Genomic DNA, 17860 nt, shown 5'->3' on the forward strand with positions numbered 1-17860 from the left:
ACTTTATATAGTCCTGTGACAAATGTGACGTTTCTGACACCTTACAGTCACGTGGGACAAACATGACTGACAAGAAAATAATAGTACATTCACTACTAGTGAGGCATCAGATGTATGAATCATTCACCTGCACTCAATGTGGATTAGACGTGACAATTTTTACACAGTTTTTCAGTACATATGGTGAGCAGGCAGCGTCTCGCTAACTGTGAGTTCTAGCAAGTCGAGCAAAATCACTGTTGGCAAGCAAATTGATGCTTTAGTACATGGAGCCTTTTGTATTTTAACTTAGTTCCCAGCTTATTTGCTTCTAGGCATGCTCCAGCAGATAACGAGTGTTAAAGTTTTGCATTCTACCATATCAATGGTGGATATACAGTATATGCAGCCATAAAAAGAATTGTGTGGGGGGGAGTTATAGCTGTACAATTCAGACACTTAAAAGAAAGTGTTAATTGTGAGGCACTGCAGTATAAATTTGCAGGTAAAGTAATTAAAGTACATATTTTTATATTTTGTCTCTATCCCAACTCTATATGTCCCTTTAAACTAAAGTAAATGTTCATTTGGTTTGGTGGATCCCAGACCCTGCATTAAAGTTCTTCTGCTTTAATTCAGGCTCTGGGATCCATGGCACTGAGCATCCTATTAGTTTGGCCCCAGGCTCTAAGAAGAAGGATAAGGGATAGTGGAGCTCAACAACATGTTAGAGGTAAGTATTTAACCCCTTAAAGGTAATTTAAAGAAAAAGAATGAATACTGACAGATTTCATCAATATTTTTTTTAGTTATCTTTTTATCTTTTAGTTTCCTTAGTATACAAAGAAATTATGTTATACATAGTGCAATGCACATCCTAAATGAGGACAAGAACTTTACAGTCTTTGCATTAGGTATCAAGTAGACCTAAGGTATATTATTTCATATTTTTTGTTACCACTATCATTGGAACCTTATAGTATCCTAGAGCAAAATCTATGAGTGCAATGTTCTAGGGAGCTCATCACCAGGCATGGAGCTGTGGTACCATATCAGAGATACATCTAGTAAAATGCAGTCAATCAGATGTACAATGCATTGAGCTAAGGTAGATGTAATATGCATACAAGGCAACAATTTTAACTTATTTAACAATAGTAAAAAAAAATACAGTAAAAAAAAATTATAAAAGAAAACAGAAAAATAAATCAAAGAAGAGAACTATCTCTCTAGGCATAGTCAGCTCTAATCCCTTGAGGAGGCTCCCTTGATATACTATTGAGTTGAGTTGGACTCAGCTTGGCTCCCCAACTAGTCTTCCAACAGTGTGTGTCCAAAATTCTAATTACAATTCACTTTTAAGCTGCTTAGCGTGTAAGTAGGCAAAATTATATTGGTGAGGAATGTCATAGTTTTCTATCAGGTCACCAAAGGAGATAACAGCTCTACTCTCTTTTGCTAATAAGTGGTGTATATATTTAAGTCCTTTTTCTCTACAGAATCTGCAGGGTTGAGTGGTTAATCCACCATAAAGTTTGGGTTTTCCTTTAAAAGGTAGGCATTTAGTAACTTGGGATGATACTCCAAGTTGTTTGCATAGCTTCTGCCAAGCTTTAATTGGGCCTGTACATAGGGACAGTACTTGTAACTTGGGGTTCATTTTGTGGATTGATAGATGGGGGAGTAAAGCTAGAGACCATGGTTTGATGAGCTCTTGTTCAAACTCCTGCTCAGTAATGTTCTCTTAATCTAACCACCAATCCAATATATATTTGCTTGGTGCTGCCCAGTTATAAAATTGGAGATTGGGTAAGCCAAAACCTCCACTCAGTAAGAAAGACTGTTAGTTTATGTAATCTTATTCTATGTTCTATGTTTTTTCCCTTTCCAGGCAAATCCCAGAGTAGTAGAGTTTAGGGTCTAGTAATCTTTTTTTTAGTGGTTCTGGGATAATCTGAAACAGATAGAGTAGTTTTGGGAATATTATTATTTTTATAAGACCAATTCTTTCGGATAGGGTCAGGTGCAAAGCGTTACACATGGTAAGTAATTATTTAATTTCCATTATCATTGGTTTGCAATTTAAATCATACCAGAGGTCATGGTTGTTCGACAGTTTGATTCCTAAGTAGGTGAATTTATTTTCCACTATCTTAAAATTTTCTATTAAGTATCTAATTTTGAGGGATAATGGTTCAATGAATAGATCAAATAGGAGGGGGGAAAGGGGGCAGCCCTGGTGTATGCCTTGCAGAAACAAAAAAGAGGGGGTAATATTTTCATTAATAAGGATGGAAGAAGAGAGAAAACTAATAATAGTTTTAAGGGCCGTGACAATGTTACCTTGGAAGCCAAATTTCTCTAGTATTGTTACAGGTGATCCCAAAGAACCTTATCAAAGGCCTTTTCCGTGGCTAACAGAAGTAAGCATGCTTCTGGAACTTCCTTTATTCTGCCCTCTTTAAGTAGTTTCCAATAGTAAGAGAGAACCAACGGCAACCAACAGACGTTACTCACTGAGGACCTACTTTGTACAAATCCTGTTTGGTCAGGGTGTATGAGAGATGGTAGTATGAAAGCTAGTCTGTTTGCTAGTAGCTTGGTAAAGATCTTATAGTCTGTGTTGAGGAGTGAAATAGGGTGGTAGGAGCTAGGAAGCAAAGGATCGCTACCTGGCTTTGGAATAATAGTTATGGTAGCATCTGTAAATCTTTGAGAAAGCACACTTTCTCCTTCCATAATGCTATGAAATAGGTTCATACGTGTCTATGACTGTCTATGACTACGGCCACACTGGGCCGAAACCGGTCAGACCTTTTTCACTTGTCTCTCTGCTGAGAGCTTTTATGACCATGTTTTATCCTATAAAATCTTCACAATAAAGGCTTGTTTTTTACCTATGCATTGGAAATCAAGTGACTTTTTTCTCTAACTTGGACGCGCTTTGGATACTCTTTTGTTTTTCAAGGTTTTATATAGTTTGCTTTGCATACCATCTGGGCATGGAGTATTCTCTGTCGGAAGGTATTTAATCACAGTGTGAACTTCATTTATTGTGATAGGGGCATTTAATGTTGATATATGGTCTTCAGCTAGCCTACAATAAACTACCAATAGCCCTTAAAAACATAATTTATGTAAGAACTTACCTGATAAAATAATTTCTTTCATATTGGCAAGAGTCCATGAGCTAGTGACGTATGGGATATACAATCCTACCATGAGGGGCAAAGTTTCCCAAACCTCAAGATGCCTATAAATACATCCCTCACCACACCCACAATTCAGTTTAATGAATAGCCAAGTAGTGGGGTGATAGAAAAAGGAGTAAAAAGCATAAAAAAGGGAACTGGAAATAATTGTGCAACAGCCATTTTCCGCTTAAAAAATTAAATCCACAACTCAAAAAATTATTTTTTTCTGATAATTGAAGAAAAAAACTTAAAACAAAAGCAGAAGAATCAAACTGAAACAGCTGCCTGAAGAACTTTTCTACCAAAAACTGCATCCGAAGAGGCAAATTCATAAAAATGGTAGAATTTAGTAAATATATGCAAAGAAGACCAAGTTGCTGCTTTGCAAATTTGATCAACTGAAGCTTCATTCTTAAAAGCCCATGACGTGGAGACTGATCTAGTAGAATGAGCTGTGATTCTCTGAGGTAGGGCCTGACCTGATTCCAAATAAGCCTGATGAATCAAAAGCCTTAACCAAGATGCCAAGGAAATGGCAGAAGCTTTCTGAACTTTCCTAGAACCAGAAAAGACAACAAATAGAGTAGAAGTCTTCCTGAAATCTTTAGTAGCTTCAACATAATATTTCAAAGCTCTTACAACATCCAGAGAATGTAAGGATCTCTCCAAAGAATTCTTAGGATTAGGACACAAAGAGGGAACAATAATTTCCCTATTAATGTTGTTAGAATTCACAACCTTAAATTTAAGGTTTAAATTTAAATGAAGTCCGCAAAACTACCTTATCCTGATGGAAAATCAGAAAAGGAGAGTCATAAGAAAGAGCAGATAATTCGGAAACTCTTTTAGCAGAAGAAATGTCCAAAAGGAACTACACTTTATAAGAAAGTAGTTTAATGTCCAAAGAATGCATGTAAAGCTTCCAAAACCAAATTAAGACTCCAAGGAGGAGAGATGTATTTAATGACAGGTTTGATATGGACCAAAGCCTGTACAAAACAGTGAATATCAGGAAGTTTAGCAATCTTTCTGTGAAATAAAACAGAAAGAGCAGAGATTTGTCACAGGCAGACAAACCTTTATACAAACCATCCTGAAGAAACTGTAAAATTCTAGGAATTCTAAAAGATTGCCAGGAAAATTTATAAAAAGAACACCATGAAATATAAGTCTTCCAAACTTGAGACAGAATTACGAGCCTGTAACATAGTATCAATCACTGAGTCAGTGAAACCTCTATGACTAAGCACTAAGCGTTCAATTTCCATACCTTCAAATTTAATGATTTGAGATCCTGATGGGAAAATGGCCCTTGAGACAAAAGGTCTCGTCATAAAGGAAGTGGCCAAGGTTGGCAACTGGACATCCAGACAAAATCTGCATAGCAGAACCTGTGATGCCATGCTGGTGCTACCAGAATCACAAACAATCGTTCCATTATGATCTTGGAGACCACTCTTGGAAGAAGAACTAGAGGCGGGAAGATATAAGCAGGTTGGTAAAACCAAGGAACTGCTAACACATCCCTGGACCTGGACAGGTACCTGGAAAGTTTCTTGTTTAGATGGGAAGCCATCAGATCTATTTCTGGAAGACCCCACATCTGAACAATCTGAAAAAACACATCTGGATGGAGCGACCACTCGCCGGATGTAAAGTCTGACGGGTGAGATAATTCACTTCCCAATTGTCTACACCTGGGATATGTAGCGCAGAAATTAGACAAGAGCTGGATTCTGCAAAAGAAAGTATCTGAGATACTTATTTCATAGTGAGGGGACTGTGAGTCCCACCCTGATGATTGACATATGCCACAGTTGTGATATTGTCTGTCTGAAAACAAATTAAAGGTTCTCCCTTCAACAGAGGCCAAACCTGAAGAGCCCTGAAAATACCACAGAGTTCTAAAATATTAATTGGTAACCTCGCCTCCTGAGATTTCCAAACCCCTTGTGCTGTCAGAGATCCCCAGACAGCTCCCCAACCTGACAGACTTGCGTTCAGACATGATGCGATGCTCCAGGCAACATCCGGGGACCCGGCAAGTGAACCAGAAGTGATACCAGTCAGATTGTGGAAAGTTCAGCCTACTATTTTTTAAGGATCCCTCGGTGCAGTGCCTGCTTTCTGCTGTATACCTGACAGACTTGCATCTGTTGTGATCACCATCCAGGTTGGATGAACAAAAGAGGCCCCTTGAACTATACGATGGTGATCTAACCACCAAGTCAGAGGCTATACGATAGTGATCTAACCACCAAGTCAGAGAGAGTCGAACATTGGGGTTTAAGGATATTAATTGTGATATCTTTGTATAATCCCTGCACCATTGATTCAGCATACAAAGCTGGAGAGGTCTCATATTAAAAACAATCAAAGGGGATCGCGTCCGATGCTGCTGTTATGAGACCTAAAACTTCCATGCATATAGCTACTAAAAAGAATGATTGAGACTGAAGGTTCCGACAAGCTAAAACCAATTTTATTCATCACTTGTCTGTTAGAGACAGAGTCATGGATACTGAATCTATCTGGAAACCTAAAAAGGTGACCCTTGTCTGAGGAATCAAGGAACTCTTTGGTAAATTGATCCCCCAACCATGTCTTTGAAGAAACAAAACTAATTGATTTGTGTGAGATTCGGTAGAATGTAAAGACTGAGCTAGTACCAAGATATTGTCCAAATAAGGAATCACCGCAATACCCTGTTCTCTAATTACAGAGAGTGACAAATTGGTAATGCTTCTCTAGAAAAGAGAATCTCAGAAACTGATAGTGGTCTGGATTAATCAGAATATGAATATATGCATCCTGTAAATCTAGTGTGGACATATAATGACCTTGCTGAACAAAAGGCAGAATAGTCCTTATAGTCACCATCTTGAAAGTTTGCACTCTTACAAAACGATTCAAAATTTTCTGATCCAGAACTGGCCTGAATAAATTTTCTTTCTTTGGGACAATGAACATATTTGAATAAAACCCCAGACCCTGTTCCTGAAACTGAAATAGTATGATTACCCCTGAAAGCTCTAGATCTGAAAAACACTTCAGAAAAGCCTGAGAGGCCTATTTATCAAGCAGTCAACCGCAAATATGCTGGAATTCCGCAGCATAATTGTGGCGAGCCTGATTCGCCCTATTTATCAAAGCCTACAGACTGGAAAAAGTTGAAATTTGTGATGTAACTTACGATCCGCCAGATCTCAATCTGACACAGATCAATGCTTACATCATTACAGATGTTCCAAATCCAAATTCGGCACTATATGACAACTTTTGCAAGTTATTAAACCTCTAACAGGTACGCTCGCCACTATTCCAGCCCAGCGTACCTGGTTTTCAATCCGCCACCCTGGAGGCCGCAGATGCAATAGGAATCAATTAGAGTCTGAAAGCAGCAAAAGCTTATGTTCACTGCTGCCAGATATTCCATTGATTTATATGGTAGAATAAAAGATACGTTTACACCTAACACCCTAACATAAGCCCCGAGTCTAAACATTCCTAATCTGCCACTCCAACATCGCTGCCACATACATAAAATATATGAACCACTATACCGCTGCTTCCCAACACCGCCACAACTAAATAAATATATTAACCCCTATACCACCACTCCCCGAGCCCACGGCAACTAAATAAATATATTAACCCCTATTCCACTGCTCCCCGCCACCGCCACAACTAAATAAAGCTATTAACCCTTATACTGCCGCTCCTGGACCCCGCCGAAACTAAATAAACGTATTAATCCCTAAACACCTGGCCTCCCACATCACTACCACTTACTAAAGCTATTAACCCCTAAACTGCCAGTTCCCCCACATCACCATAAACTAAATTATTCTATTAACCCATAAATCTAACAACCAGGTAACTTTACATTAAATATTAACTCATCCCTATCTTATAATAAATTTAAACTTACCTTTAGAATTAACATAAACTATATTAAACTACTATTTAACCTACCCTAAGTATTATACTAAAATTACATTAAACTATATTAAACTATTAATTAATCAATTACATTAAATTACATTAAACTATATTAAACTATTCATTAACCTACCCTATTATACTAAAATTACATTAAACTAACAATTAAAATAACTATATTACATATTTAAACACCTAACCCTACTCAAATTATTTAAATCTACTATTAAATATTACTAAGTTACAACAAACTTACAACTAAGTTACATAAAATACAAAACAATAAGTTACACAAAATAAAAAACACTAAGTTACACAAAATAAAAAATAAATTATCAAATATTTAAACTAATTACACCTAATCTAATAGCCCTATCAAAATAAAAAAGCCCCCACAAAATAAAAAAAACCCTAGCCTACAATAAACTACCAATGACCCTTAAAAGGGCCTTTTGTGGGGCATTGCCCCAAAGAAAACAGCTCTTTTACCTGTAAAAAAAAATACAAACCACCCCCAACAGTAAAACCCACCACCCACACAACCAAACCCCTTATATAAAAACCTATCTAAAAAACCTAAGCTCCCCATTGCCCTGAAAAGGGCATTTGTATGGGCATTGCCCTTAAAAGGGCATTTAGCTCTTTTTCCACCCAAAGTCCCTAACTTAAAATTAAAACCCACCCAATAAACCCTTCTATTACCCAATCGGAATTAAGGTGGAAAAAATCCTATTGACTTGCAATAGCCAATAGAATGCAAGCTCAATCCTATTGGCTGATTGCAGCAGCCAATAGGATTTTTTCCACCTCAATTCCGATTGGCTGAATTCTATCAGCCAATAGGAAGGTAAGGGACGCCATCTTGGATGACATCATTTAAAGGGGAAAGTTAATTGTTCAGAAGACGTCAGAAGAAGAGGATGCTCCGCGCCGGATGTCTTGAAGATGGAGCCGCTCTGCGCCAGATGGATGAAGATAGAAGATGCCGTCTGGATGAAGACTTCTGCCGGCTTGGATGAAGACTTCGGCTCGCTTGGATGAAGACTTCTGCCGGCTTCGCTGAGGACTTTTCCGCTTCGTTGAGGATGGATGTCGGGTCTTCAAAAACTGTAAGTGGATCTTTGAGGGTTAGTGTTAGGTTTTTTTAAGGGTTTATTGGGTTGGTTTTAATTTTAGGTTAGGGACTTTTGGCGGAAAAAGAGCTAAATGCCCTTTTAAGGGCAATGCCCATCCAAATGCCCTTTTCAGGGCAATGGGGAGCTTAGGTTTTTTTAGATAGGTTTTTATTTAGGGGGTTGGTTGTGTGGGTGGTGGGTAAATTTTACTGTTAGGGGGGTATTTGTATATTTTTTTACAGGTAAAAGAGCTGATTTCTTTGGGGCAATGCCCCGCAAAAGGCCCTTTTAAGGGCCATTCGTAGTTTATTGTAGGCTAGGGTTTTTTTATCTTGAGGGGCTTTTTTATTTTGATAGGGCTATTAGATTAGGTTTAATTAGTTTAAATATTTGATCATTTATTTTCTATTTTGTGTAACAATCGGCTAGATTAAGAGTCTTGCGTTAGCCTTAAAAAGCAGCGTTGAGAGGTCCCAACACTACTTTTTAACGCCCGCTGGTATTACGAGTCTGAAAGGTACAGGTGTACTGCTCACTTATCTTCCACGGCTCAAGCATACCGCAAATCCCCTTACATCAATTGCGTATCCTATCTTTTAATGGGACTTGCCTAACGCCGTAACATAAAACTCTTAACTAAAGTGCTAAAAAGTACACTAACACCCATAAACTACCTATTAACCCCTAAACTGAGGCCCCCCCACATCGCAAACAAAAAAGCCCATAGAAGGGCAAAACGCGTCAACTGTGTGGCAGTGTAAAAAATTGTGATACATTGCTTTTTATATATACATCCTCATCAACTGTTTTCTTATATAACCTGGGTTATCTTTTGGTCAAGAACTTTTCCTGCTCACTATCCTTGGGATCTGTATTTGGAAGAATAATTTTATACCCAAAGCATTTTCCCTTTCCCTGCGTGCACAAGCACTAAGTGCAGGGTTCATCCTAAGAACACATTGTGAGGATTCCCATCATACGGCTAAGAGCAGCAGATGGATCGGCTCTCTGCCTGACCGGAACGTCTTGTGGTGACGTCAGACGCCGGAAAACTTTCCAACCCGACTCGCTCGAGGAAAATACCGAGCTACGAGTGGGTAAATCTCGCTGCCAGAAGTTTCAAGGGTAACGTACCATATAACCTTAAGGAGTACATAATCTCTAGCAAGAGGCAAAAGTAAAATTACCACATCTTTGTGAGATTCAAAATACGCCAATAATAAATGTTTATGGGCATTTTCTATATCAACCTTGGATATATGTGACTGTTTTTTTCTACCTGAGCCGCAGTTACTGTATAACAATATTATCCACAGGAACTTTTAATCTCTTTTTTAACGGAGTGACAAACTGATGCTAAATCTCTTTTATGAATTAGAGATAATTCCTTTACATGTTTAAAGTATCTTTTACATCGATTAGTTATATTGTCACATCTTAGAGACATACATATGATTTGTGACTATGCTTTTATTAAGAGTATATTTTTTCTTTTAGATCTTAAAGTGGGTAAATTGTATTAATTAATATTTTTTAACCCTTTACTGTGTACAGGGAGACGTCCATTTTAGATTGATATTTTATATTGATGATCTGTAATAAATATTATAAATCACAAATTCAGTGTTGATATCTTTAGCTGTGAGCGCCCTCCCTTACTCCTCCTTTTCTTAAATAACATTTTAACCCCTAATCTGCCGGACATCGCCGCCACTGTAATAAATATATTAACCCCTAAACTGCTGCACTCCCGCCTCGAAAACACTAGTTACATTTTATTAACCCCTAATCTGCCATCCCTAACATCGCCGACACCTATCTACATTTATTAACCCCTAATCTGCCGCCCCCAATGTCGCCGCTACTATATTAAATTTATTAGCCCTTAAACCTAAGTCTAACCCTAAGTCCTAACTTAAATATAATTTAAATAAAACAAAATAAAATTACTACAGTTAAATAAATTAATCCTATTTAAAACTAAATACTTACCTATAAAATAAACCCTAACGTCTAGATTTAGAGTTTTGTCGGTAACGACCCGCGTAGCTAACGCTGGCTTTTTTCTGGCCACACCTTTTAAATAACTCTGGTATTGAGAGTCCACAGAATTGCTGCGTTAGGCTCCAAAAAAGGAGCGTAGAGCATATTTAACGCAACTTCAACTCTCGATACCAGAGTTGCTTACGGACGCCGCCAGCTTCAAAAACGTGCTCATGCACGATTTACCCATAGGAAACAATGGGGCTGTTTGAGCTGAAAAAAACCTAACACCTGCAAAAAAGCCGCGTTCAGCTCCTAACGCAGCCCCATTGTTTTCTATGGGGAAACACTTCCTACGTCTGCACCTAACACTCTAACATGTACCCCGAGTCTAAAGACCCCTAACCTTACACTTATTAACCCCTATTCTGCCGCCCCCGCTATCACTGACCCCTACATATTATTATTAACCCCTAATCTGCCGCTCCGTAAACCGCCGCTACTTACATTATCCCTATGTACCCCTAATCTGCTGTCCCTAACACCGCTGACCCCTATATTATATTTATTAACCCCTAATCTGCCCCCACAACGTCGCCTCCACCTGCCTACACTTATTAACCCCTAATCTGCCGACCGGACCACACCGCTATTATAATAAAGTTATTAACCCCTAATCCGCCTCACTAAGCCTATAATAAATAGTATTAACCCCTAATCTGCCCTCCCTAACATCGCCGACACCTAACTTCAAACATTAACCCCTAATGTGCCGACTGGAGCTCACCGCTATTCTAATAAATGTATTAACCCCTAAAGCTAAGTCTAACCCTAACACTAACACCCCCCCTAACTTAAATATAATTTAAATCTAACAAAATTAATTAACTCTTATTAAATAAATTATTCCTATTTAAAGCTAAATACTTACCTGTAAAATAAATCCTAATATAGCTACAATATAAATTATAATTATATTATAGCTATTTTAGGATTAATATTTATTTTACAGGTAACTTTGTATTTATTTTAACCAGGTACAATAGCTATTAAATAGTTAAGAACTATTTAATAGCTAAAATAGTTAAAATAATTTCAAAGTTACCTTAAAATAAATCATAACCTAAGTTATAATTAAACCTAACACTACACTATCAATAAATTAATTAAATACAATATCTACAAATAAATACAATTAAATAAACTAACTAAAGTACAAAAAATAAAAAAGAACTAAGTTACAAAAAATATAAAAAATATTTACAAACATCAGAAAAATATTACAACAATTTTAAACTAATTACACCTACTCTAAGCCCCCTAATAAAATAACAAAGACCCCCAAAATAAAAAAATGTCCTACCCTATTCTAAATTACTAAAGTTCAAAGCTCTTTTACCTTACCAGCCCTGAACAGGGCCCTTTGCGGGGGCATGCCCCAAAGAATTCAGCTCTTTTGCCTGTAAAAAAAAACATACAATACCCCCCCAACATTACAACCCACCACCCACATACCCCTAATCTAACCCAAACCCCCCTTAAATAAACCTAACACTAAGCCCCTGAAGATCTTCCTACCTTATCTTCACCATGCCAGGTATCACCGATCGTTCCAGGCTCCGAAATCTTCATCTAAGCCCAAGCGGGGGCTAGACATCCATCATCCGACGGCTGAAGAAGTCCAGAAGAGGCTCCAAAGTCTTCATCCTATTAGGGAAGAAGAGTAGATCCGGACCGGCAACCATCTTCTTCCAAGCGGCATCTTCTATCTTCATCCGATGAGGACCGGCTCCATCTTGAAGACCTCCACCGCGGACCCATCTTCTTCTTCCGATGACTTCCTGACGAATGACGGTTCCTTTAAGGGACGTTATCCAAGATGGCAACCCTCAAATTCCAATTGGCTGATAGGATTCTATCAGCCAATCGGAATTAAGGTAGGAAAATTCTGATTTGCTGGTAGAATCCTATCAGCCAATCGGAATTCGAGGGACGCGATCTTGGATGACGTCCCTTAAAGGAACCGTCATTCATCGGGAAGTCGTCGGAAGAAGAAGATGGGTCCGCGGTGGAGGTGTTCAAGATGGAGCCAGTCCTCATCGGATGAAGATAGAAGATGCCGCTTGGAAGAAGATGGCTGCCGGTCCGGATCTACTCTTTTTCCCGGATAGGATGAAAACTTTGGAGCCTCTTCTGGACTTCTTCAGCCATCGGATGATGGATGTCTAGCCCCCGTTTGGGCTTAGATGAAGATTTCGGAGCCTGGAATGATCGGTGATACCTGGCATGGTGAAGACAAGGTAGGAAGATCTTCAGGGGCTTAGTGTTAGGTTATTTAAGGGGGGGTTTGGGTTAGATTAGGGGTATGTGGGTGGTGGGTTGTAATGTTGGTGGGGGGGTATTGTACAGGGAGTGCAGAATTATTAGGCAAATTAGTATTTTGACCACATCTTCCTCTTTATGCATGTTGTCTTACTCCAAGCTGTATAGGCTCGAAAGCCTACTACCAATTAAGCATATTAGGTGATGTGCATCTCTGTAATGAGAAGGGGTGTGGTCTAATGACATCAACACCCTATATCAGGTGTACATAATTATTAGGCAACTTCCTTTCCTTTGGCAAAATGGGTCAAAAGAAGGACTTGACAGGCTCAGAAAAGTAAAAAATAGTGAGATATCTTGCAGAGGGATGCAGCACTCTTAAAATTGCAAAGCTTCTGAAGTGTGATCATCGAACAATCAAGCGTTTCATTCAAAATAGTCAACAGGGTCGCAAGAAGCGTGTGGAAAAACCAAGGCGCAAAATAACTGCCCATGAACTGAGAAAAGTCAAGCGTGCAGCTGCCAAGATGCCACTTGCCACCAGTTTGGCCATATTTCAGAGCTGCAACATCACTGGAGTGCCCAAAAGCACAAGGTGTGCAATACTCAGAGACATGGCCAAGGTAAGAAAGGCTGAAAGACGACCACCACTGAACAAGACACACAAGCTGAAACGTCAAGACTGGGCCAAGAAATATCTCAAGACTGATTTTTCTAAGGTTTTATGGACTGATGAAATGAGAGTGAGTCTTGATGGGCCAGATGGATGGGCCCGTGGCTGGATTGGTAAAGGGCAGAGAGCTCCAGTCCGACTCAGACACCAGCAAGGTGGAGGGTGGAGTACTGGTTTGGGCTGGTATCATCAAAGATGAGCTTGTGGGGGCCTTTTCGGGTTGAGGATGGAGTCAAGCTCAACTCCCAGTCCTACTGCCAGTTTCTGGAAGACACCTTCTTCAAGCAGTGGTACAGGAAAAAGTCTGCATCCTTCAAGAAAAACATGATTTTCATGCAGGACAATGCTCCATCACACGCGTTCAAGTACTCCACAGCGTTGCTGGCAAGAAAGGGTATAAAAGAAGAAAATCTAATGACATGGCCTCCTTGTTCACCTGATCTGAACCCCATTGAGAACCTGTGGTCCATCATCAAATGTGAGATTTACAAGGAGGGAAAACAGTACACCTCTCTGAACAGTGTCTGGGAGGCTGTGGTTGCTGCTGCATGCAATGTTGATGGTGAACAGATCAAAACACTGACAGAATCCATGGATGGCAGGCTTTTGAGTGTCCTTGCAAAGAAAGGTGGCTATATTGGTCACTGATTTGTTTTTGTTTTGTTTTTGAATATCAGAAATGTATATTTGTGAATGTTGAGATGTTATATTGGTTTCACTGGTAAAAGTAAATAATTGAAATGGGTATATATTTGTTTTTTGTTAAGTTGCCTAATAATAATGCACAGTAATAGTCACCTGCACACACAGATATCCCCCTAAAATAGCTATAACTAAAAACAAACTAAAAACTACTTCCAAAACTATTCAGCTTTGATATTAATGAGTTTTTTGGGTTCATTGAGAACATGGTTGTTGTTCAATAATAAAATTAATCCTCAAAAATACAACTTGCCTAATAATTCTGCACTCCCTGTATGTTTTTTTTAAAGGGAAAAGAGCTGAATTCTTTGGGGCATGCCCCGCAAAGGGCTCTGTTCAGGGCTGGTAAGGTAAAAGAGCTTTGAACTTTAGTAATTTAGAATAGGGTAGGGCATTTTTTTATTTTGGGGGTCTTTGTTATTTTATTAGGGGGGCTTAGAGTAGGTGTAATTAGTTTAAAATTGTTGTAATATTTTTCTGATGTTTGTAAATATTTTTTTATTTTTTGTAACTTAGTTCTTTTTTATTTTTTGTACTTTAGTTAGTTTATTTAATTGTATTTATTTGAAGATATTGTATTTAATTACCTGGTTAAAAAAAATACAAAGTTACCTGTAAAATAAATATAAATCCTAAAATAGCTATAATATAATTATAATTTATATTGTAGCTATATTAGGGTTTATTTTACAGGTAAGTATTTAGATTTAAATAGAAATAATTTATTTAATAAGAGTTAATTTATTTCGTTAGATTTAAATTATATTTAACTTAGGGGGTGTTAGTGTTAGGGTTAGACTTAGCTTTAGGGATTAATCCATTTATTAGAATATCGGCGAGATTTGGTCGGCAGATTAGGGGTTAATAATTTAAGTTAGGTGTTGGCGATGTTAGGGAGGGCAGATTAGGGGTTAATGCTATTTATTATAGGGTTATTGAGGCGGGAGTGAGGCGGATTAGGGGTTAAATAACCTTATTATAGTAGCGGTGAGATCCGCTCGGCAGATTAGGGGTTAATAAGTGTAGGCAGGTGGAGGCGACATTGAGGGGGGCAGATTAGGGGTTAATAAATATAATATAGGGGTCGGCGGTGTTAGGGGCAGCAGATTAGGGGTACATAGCTATAATGTAGGTGGCGGCTCTTTGCGGTCGGCAGATTAGGGGTTAATTATTGTAGGTTTCTGGCGGCGACATTGTGGGGGGCAGGTTAGGGGTTAATAAATATAATATAGGGTTCAGCGGTGTTAGGGGCAGCAGATTAGTTGTACATAAGTATAACGTAGGTGGCGGTCGGCAGATTAGGGGTTAAAAAAATTTAATCGAGTGGCGGCGATGTGGGGGGACCTCGGTTTAGGGGTACATAGGTAGTTTATGGGTGTTAGTGTACTTTAGAGCACAGTAGTTAAGAGTTTTATAAACTGGCGTTAGCCCAGAAAGCTCTTAACTACTGACTTTTTTCTGCGGCTGGAGTTTTGTCGTTAGAATTCTAACGCTCACTTCAGCCACGACTCTAAATACCGGAGTTAGAAAGATCCCATTGAAAAAATAGGATGCGCAATTGACGTAAGGGGATCTGCGGTATGGAAAAGTCGCGGCTGAAAAGTGAGCGTTAGACCCTTTCCTGACTGACTCCAAATACCGGTGGTAGCCTAAAACCAGCATTAGGAGCCTCTAACGCTGGTTTTCACGGCTGCCGCCAAACTCTAAATCTAGGCCTAAGATAGCTACAATATGACTAATAGTTACATTTGTAGCTATCTTAGGATTTATATTTATTTTACAGGCACCTTTGTATTTATTTTAACTAGGTAGAATCGTTATAAAATAGTTATTAACTATTTAATAGCTACCTAGTTGAAATAAGTATAAATTTAATCGTAAAATAAATCCTAACCTAAGTTACAATTACACCTAACACTACACTATCATTAAATTAATTTCCTAAACTAACTACAATTAACTACAATTAAATTAAATAAACTAAAGTATGGAAAAAAAAAACAACAAACACTAAATTACAGAAAATAAAAAAAATATATATTTTTTTTAAACTAATTACACCTAATCTAATCCTCCTAATAAAATAAAAAGCCCCCCAAAATAATAAAATTCCCTACCCTATACTAAATTACAAATAGCCCTTAAAAGGGCCTTTGCAGGGCATTGCCCCAAAGTAATCAGCTCTTTTACCTGTAAAAAAAATACAATACCCACCCCAACATTAAAACCCAACACCCACACACCCAACCCTACTCTTAAACCCACCCAATCCCCCCTTAAAAAAAACTATCACTACCCCCTTGAAGATCACCCTACCTTGAGACGTCTTCACAAATGGACCTCCAGAGGGGCAGAAGTCTTCATCCGATCTGGGCAGAAGAGGTGCTCCAAGCGGCAGAAGTCTTCATCCAGACGGCATCTTCTATCTTCATCCATCCGGAGCGGAGCGGGTCCATCTTCAATCCAGCCGACGCGGATCATCCTCTTCAAATGAAGTCCAAGCGAAGAATGAAGGTTCCTTTAAATGACGTCATCCAAGATGGCATCCCTTGAATTCTGATTGGCTGATAGGATTCTATCAGCCAATCGGAATTAAAGTAGGAAAAATCCTATTGGTTGATCCAATCAGCCAATAGGATTGAGGTTGCATTCTATTGGCTGATTGGAACAGCCAATAGAATGCAAGCTCAATCCTATTGGGTGATTGGATCAGCCAATAGGAATGAACTTCAATCCTATTGGCTGATTGGATCAGCCAATAGGATTTTTCCTACCTTAATTCTGATTGGCTGATATAATCCTATCAGCCAATCGGAATTCAAGGGATGCCATTTTTGATTACGTCATTTAATGGAACCTTCATTCTTCGCTTGGACTTCATTTGAAGAGGATGCTCCACTTCAGCTGGATTGAAGATGGACCCGCTCCACTCTGGATGGATGAAGATAGAAGATGCCGTCTGGATGAAGACTTTTGCCGCTTGGAGGACCTCTTCTGCCCTGATCGGATGAAGACTTCTGCCCCTCTGGAGGTCCACTTTTGCCCAGTGTTAGTTTTTTTTTTAAGGTGGGATTGGGTGGGTTTTAGAGTAAGGTTGGGTGTGTTGAGCTGATTACTTTGGGGCAATGCCCCGCAAAAGGCCCTTTTAAGGGCTATTTGTACTTTAGTATAGGGTAGGGAATTTTATTATTTTGGGGGGGCTTTTTTATTTTATTAGGGGGATTAGATTAGGTGTAATTAGTTTAAAAATTTTAATTTTTTTTTTACTTTCTGTAATTTAGTGTTTGTTGTTTTTCGTACTTTAGTTTAATTTAATTGTAGTTAATTGTAGTTAATTTAGGTAATTAATTTAATGATAGTGTAGTGTTAGGTGTAATTGTAAATTTGGTTAGGATTTATTTTACAGGTAAATTTGTACTTATTTTAACTAGGTAGCTATTAAATAGTTAATAACTATTTAATAACTATTGTACCTAGTTAAAATAAATACAAAGTTGCCTGTAAAATAAATATAAATCCTAAGCTAGCTACAATGTAACTATTAGTTATTGTAGCTAGCTTAGGGTTTATTTTATAGGTAAGTATTTCGTTTTAAATAGGAATAATTTATTTTAATTGTAGTTATTTTATTTAGATTTATTTAAATTATATTTAAATTAAGGGGTGTTAGGGTTAGACTTAGGTTTAGGGGTTAATAACTTTATTATAGTGACGGCAATGTTTGCTGCGGCATATTAGGGGTTAATAAGTTTAGTTAGGTTGCTGCGACATTGGGGGGGCAGATTAGGGGTTAATAAATATAATGTAGGGTTCGGTGATGTTAGGGGCAGCAGAGGAGATTGTGAGGTAAAATATCTTCCTTTTTTTCATAGAGATGCTCAGGTGATATTTTCCTGTCAGCTTTTTACAGTTATACTGCATCAGTTTCAAGTGATTTATCATATGAGTAT

Source organism: Bombina bombina, chromosome 1 (assembly GCF_027579735.1).
Source record: "Bombina bombina isolate aBomBom1 chromosome 1, aBomBom1.pri, whole genome shotgun sequence".
Lineage (NCBI taxonomy): Eukaryota > Metazoa > Chordata > Amphibia > Anura > Bombinatoridae > Bombina > Bombina bombina.